This window comes from Arachis duranensis, chromosome 2 (assembly GCF_000817695.3).
Source record: "Arachis duranensis cultivar V14167 chromosome 2, aradu.V14167.gnm2.J7QH, whole genome shotgun sequence".
In the NCBI taxonomy this organism is placed as follows: domain Eukaryota; kingdom Viridiplantae; phylum Streptophyta; class Magnoliopsida; order Fabales; family Fabaceae; genus Arachis; species Arachis duranensis.
This window is the reverse complement of record NC_029773.3, coordinates 45,367,668-45,373,926: the sequence shown is the minus strand read 5'-3', so window position 1 is coordinate 45,373,926 and position 6,259 is coordinate 45,367,668.

Sequence of the window (6,259 nt, the reverse complement as noted above, 5' to 3'; positions counted from 1 at the left end):
CTTTATCAACAATGATGACAATTGAATCTTAATTCCACTTAGTTGACCTTTACTAAAGCAAAGGAAAGTCAAGTGACTAATTAATTAGATCTTCGAATCCTAGTTAATTCCTAAGAACAGATTGGGACTATTGAAGTTCAATTCAATTAGCATAAATAACAATTATCAATTATGTTGAATCTGATAACTCCTAAGTTACTAATTTCTTAACCAAAGCCAAGAATGTAAAAAGCTGAATTAAAATCATAAATATATCATAAATCTGAAAACACTTAAATTCATTCAAAGCAGTAAAATCTAACATGGAAGGTATTTATAAGCCAATTGGGCAATATAAATAAAATACAAATAAAAGTATTAAAGTATCTCAAAGTATAAGAGAAGTCAAAATAAAGAAATATTGAACCTGATGTGAAGATGAGATAAATTCCTAATTTCTAAAAATCCTAATCCTAAGAGATTTATATTATGAATTATGAATTATGATAGCATCCTCATGAATGGATGCACTCCCCCACTTTATAGCCTCTAATCTGTGTTCTCTGGGACAAAAACTGGGTCAGAAACAGCCCAGAAGTCACTTCCAGCACTTTCTGGTCCGTACAGGTCGCGGCCAAGTGACGCGGAGGCGTCGCCCACGCGGCCGCGCGGATTAAAATTCGCAAATGCGACGCGTCTGCGTGGATCACGCGTTCGCGTCGCCTAGCGTCAGGGCAACTATGGCATATTATATATCAAATCGAAGCCCCGGACGTTAGCTTTCTAACGCAACTGGAACCGCGTCGTTTGGACCTCTGTAGCTAAAGTTATAGCCATTTGAGTGCAAAGAGGTCAGGCTGGACAGCTTAGCAATTTCTCCAACTTCTTGTATACCTTCTACTTTTGCATGCTTCCTTTCTATCCTCTAAGTCATTCCTGCCCTGTAGTCTCTGAAATCACTTAACACACATATCAAGGCATCTAATGGTAATAAGAGAAGATTAAATATAGGGAACTTAAGGCTAAAGAAGCACGTTTTCAATCAAAGCACATAATTAGGAAGGCAAATGTAAAACCATGCAAATAGTGTGAATAAGTGGGTAAAGAGTTGATAAAATCCACTCAATTGAGCACAAGATAAACCATGAAATAGTGGTTTATCAACCATCCTGAAAGGAAATAAGTAAAGACATGAATATCTCTAGGGTTATAGCAAGGAAGAGAATGGGAAAGGTGGTAATCAATGCACAGGAACGGATAATGATGTGAGCACATGGTCATGACTACATATGACAAATCAACAACGGAAATATAGCAAGTGCATGGGGTGACAATTAAATGCAAGGTGTTTATTGGCATGCCGGTAAAGGGCATGAGGAGCATAGGTCAAGCATTCAATGTCCAAATTAGATTACCAAGTCTTTCAAACTAATAATCTGTTTGTAAAAACAATTATATTTAATTAATAAAATATAAAAGGGATTTTTTGAAAAGCAGGAATTTAGAGTAGGAGATTTAAAAGAGATCTAAAAATAGTGCAAAATGCCATATGGGCGTTTCCACAAACACATAGCATGCATGTTAAATAAGGTATGGGAAATATTAATTTGAACATGCAAGTAACCCTTAGAAAATAATATATAATTGTTAAACAAGTCCTAAACAATCCACAAGCAACATACAAAAATAATGACACAAATAAAATTCCAACACCAATAGAAGGGATAGGAAAAGAAAACGAAAACATGGATAGGGAGAGTAGAAGAGAAAGAAAAAGAAAACATGAAAATAAAAAGAAGGATGAAAAAGTAAGGAGGGAAGAAGAGAGAAGAAAAACCTTGATAATGGTGATAGGAAAGAGGGGGTAGAGGAGAGAAAGAAGGGGGGAAGGAAGGGGGAATTAAAATAGGAATGGGATAGGAAAAGAAAAGATAATTTGGCAGATTTGAATAAGTTGGGCGGCACAACCGACGCGGACGCGTGGGTCACGCGGTCGCGTGGAAAGCCCTTAAGTGAGGTGACGCAGACGCGTGACATAATTTGCGCTAGGGGCGCGAGGGCAACTTCGCACTCGCACAACTTTCTGTTTAATTTTTGTTTTGCCAAAATTTAGGGTGACGCGATCGCGTGGTCGATGCGATCGCGTGAATGGCCAGCTTGAAGAAATGGCGCAGACGCGTGGTAAGGCTAGTGCGATTAGCACAAGTGCAGCCCAAGTACAGCTCAACTTTCGGCCAAACACCCGTTTTACGTCGATTGACAAGGCACGCATTCGCGTGGTGGACGCGGATGCGTGGGAAACCTATTTTCCACCTGACGCAGATGCGTCAGCGGCGCGGTCGCGTGGAGTGAGTTGTGCCAAAGGCACGCCTCCAGCCACACTTTTGCGTGACTCTCTGTTTCTTTTCTTCTCGTACCCAAAGCACCATGACGCGGACACGTCATCGACGCTGTCGCGTCGGGTGCTCTCTTCTCTTTTTTTTTAAGAAAAATGAAAATGCAGTATGCAGATGAGATGCAAGATATAGGTAGTAGTACGGAGAAGAGTTATAGATGAGGGAGGATAAGGAGAGGGAGAGGAACGATCATACCATGATGGGTTGTCTCCCACCTAGCACTTTGCTTTAATGTCCTTAAGTTGGACGCTCCATTAGCTCAGTTTTCTGCTGTGAGTGGATCCTCCAAGAGGAAGATATCCAACTCCTTGTTTTTCGTCACCTTCTCACCATGGTAGAGCTTCAAACATTGTCCATTAACCTTGATGAGTTCAGAGCTTGAAGGGTGACTTAGGTGAAAAACTCCGTACAGCTCAGCCTTCTCAACTCTATATGGACCTTCCTACCTTGATCGCAACTTGCCTGGTATGAGCCTCAGTCTAAAGTTGTAAAAGAGGACTAAATCCCCAGGTTGGAACTCTTTCCTCTTGATGTGTTGATCATGTACAGCTTTCATCTTTTTCTTGTACAGCCTTGAGTTCTCATAAGCTTCTAGACGAAGGCCTTCCAATTCTAGCAGTTGCAACTTCCTTTAAGCTCCGACTTTCTCAAATCCCATGTTGCACTCCTTTACTGCCCAAAAAGCTTTGTGCTCTACCTCAACTGGAAGATGACAGGCTTTTCCATAGACTAAGCGAAAAGGACTCATCCCAATGGGTGTCTTGTATGCTATTCTGTATGCCCAGAGTGCATCTTGTAGCCTGGTGCTCTAGTCTCTTCTATGAAGTTTGACTATCTTCTGCAATATGTGTTTTATCTCTCTGTTAGACACCTCGGCTTGCCCATTAGTCTGAGGATGGTAGGCTATTGCTACTTGATGAATGATCCCATGCTTCTTTAGTAATCCTGTTAGTCTCCTGTTACAAAAATGGGTGCCTTGATCGCTCACGATTGCTCGTGGTGATCCAAAGCGACAAATAATGTGGTTTCTAACAAAGGAAACAATAGTGTTAGCATCATCAGTACGGGTAAGAATTGCTTCCACCCATTTAGAAACATAATCTACAGCTTACAGTATATAAAGGTGGCCATTAGAATCCACAGTCTAAGATTTTTCTAGCTGTTCTTTGAGGGCCAAAATGTCCTCCACTCTCAGATGAGTGACAGGCCTCTAAAATGGACTAGAATTCTGATTGAGGCACACACCTTCTAATTACCTGGTCAGCACCACATCTCCATAAATATGGGTCATCCCATATATAATATTTAGACTCGCTTTTCAGCTTGTCTCTTTGGTTCTTAGTAAAGTTTGGAGGGAAAGTGCGGCTAACTAGATAATTAGCGACAGGTGCATACCAAGGGACTACCTCAGATACTTCTTGTAGGTTATCAAATGGAAAATTATCAGCTATAGGAGTGGAGTCATCTTTAATGTGCTCAAGGTGACTCAAGTGGTCTGCCACTAGATTCTGGTTACCACTCCTATCCTTTATTTCTAAATCAAATTCTTGTAGTAGCAGTATCCAACGTATAGGCCTTGGTTTGGATTCCTTTTTAGCTAATAGTTACTTTAGAGCTGCGTGGTCTGAATACACTACTACTTTAGCACCAAGTAAATAGGCTCGAAATTTATCCAGAGCAAAAACAATAGCAAGAAGCTCTTTCTCAGTAGTAGTGTAGTTAGAATGAGCAGTGTCTAAAGTCTTAGACGCATAAGCAATGACAAAAGGATCTTTACCTTCATGTTGAGCCAGCGCTGCTCCTACTGCATGGTTGGAAGCATCGCACATGATTTCGAATGGCTGGCTCCAGTCAGGTCCTCTCACAATTGGAGCTTGAGATAGGGCGGTCTTCAGCTTATCAAACGCTTGTTTGCAATCCTCACTGAACTCGAACTCAATATCTTTCTGTAGTAACCTGGATAGGGGAAGTGCTACCTTACTAAAGTCCTTAATGAATCTCCGATAAAAATCTAAATGGCCAAGGAACGAATGGACTTCCCTCACAGAGGAGGGGTAAGGCAAACTAGAAATAACATCCACCTTTGCTGGATCTACAGAAATGCCAGTATTAGACACAACATGTCCTAGTACAATCCCTTGTCTTAGCATAAAGTGACATTTTTCAAAATTCAATACAAGGTTTGTACTGACACATCTATCTAGTACTCTAGATAAACTATCCAAGCAAAGGCTAAAGGAATCACCATAAACGCTAAAATCATCCATAAAAACCTCCATACAGTCCTCAAGAAGGTCAGAAAAAAGATTCATCATGCACCTTTACAAAGTAGCTGGTGCATTGCACAAGCCAAAGGGCATTCTCTTATAGGCATAAGCCCCAAAAGAACATGTAAAAGTAGTCTTTTCCTGATCTTCAGGGGCTATATGAATCTGGAAATAGCCTGTGTAACCATCTAAAAAGCAATAATATGATTTACCTGACAGGCGATCCAACATTTGATCAATGAATGGAAGAGGGTAGTGATCCTTACGAGTGGCTTGGTTGAGACGCCTGTAATCAATGCAGACCCTCCAGGCGTTCTGTACTCTGGTTGCTATGAGTTCTCTATGCTCATTCTTCACTGTAGTGACTCCAGACTTCTTGGGCACCACTTGTACTGGGCTCACCCATTCATTGTCTGAGATGGGGTAGATGATATCTGCCTCTAGTAGTCTGATCACTTCTTTCTTGACAACCTCCAAGATAGTGGGGTTTAGTCTTCTTTGGGATTGACAAACGGGTCTTGCTCCCTCTTCTAAGAATATTCTGTGCTCACAAACTTGAGCGTTGATGCCTACTATGTCTGCCAAACTCCATCCAATTGCCTTCTTGTGCCTCCTCAGCACACTAAGTAAATGCTCTTCCTGTTGAGAAGTGAGGTCCCGTGCAATGATAACTGGAAACTTCTGCTTGTCCTCGAGGTAAGCATATTTGAGGTGTGGAGGGAGGGGTTTCAATTCTAACTTCTGTTCATGGTCAGGCTCTGGATTGTCTGGAGCTGGTGGCAGTGGCAAAGTACTTTCATTGTCATCAGAAAGTGTCCTCACACTCGGACCTTGTCCTATGTACTTCTCTTCAAACTCCTCCTGGTGAACTTCAGCTACGGTTTCATTTATGATGTCACACTGGAGGATAGAATGATCTTCTGGAGGGTGCTTCATAACTCCATTCAAATTGAAGCTTACTACTCAGCCGTCTATTTCAAAAGAGTATGATCCTGGAAAGCATCCAATTTGAACTTTGAGGTCTTCAAGAAAGGTCTTCCGAGTAGGATTGATGATGGCTTCTCTGAGTCATTCTGGGGCATCTCCAGGATGTAAAAATCAATGGAGAATGTGAGCCCTTTAATACCCACTAATACATCTTCAGCAACTCCAGCCACTGTAATAATGCTTTTATTTTCTAACACAAAACGAGCTACCAACCTTTTTAAGGGAGGGAGCCTCAAAACATCGTATACAGACAAAGGCATTATACTAACACATGCTCCTAAATCACACATGCAGTTAGAAAATATCACACCTCCAATGGTACAATTAACCATGCATGGGCCTGCGTCACTACATTTTTCAGGTATATTTTCCATTAAAGCAGATATAGAACTACCTAAAGGAATAGTTTTTAATTCATTAATTTTGTCTTTATGTATGCATAAGTCCTTTAGAAACTTTGCGTATTTAGGTACCTGTTGAATAACATCAAAAAGGAGAACAGTTACCTCAACCTTTTTGAATATTTCTACCATTTTGGGATCAGGTTCTAACTACTTCCTGGGCTTCCTTGCAAGTTGTGGAAATGGAATAGGAATCGCGTTTTCTACAGTGTCTGCGCCCTTTGGTGCT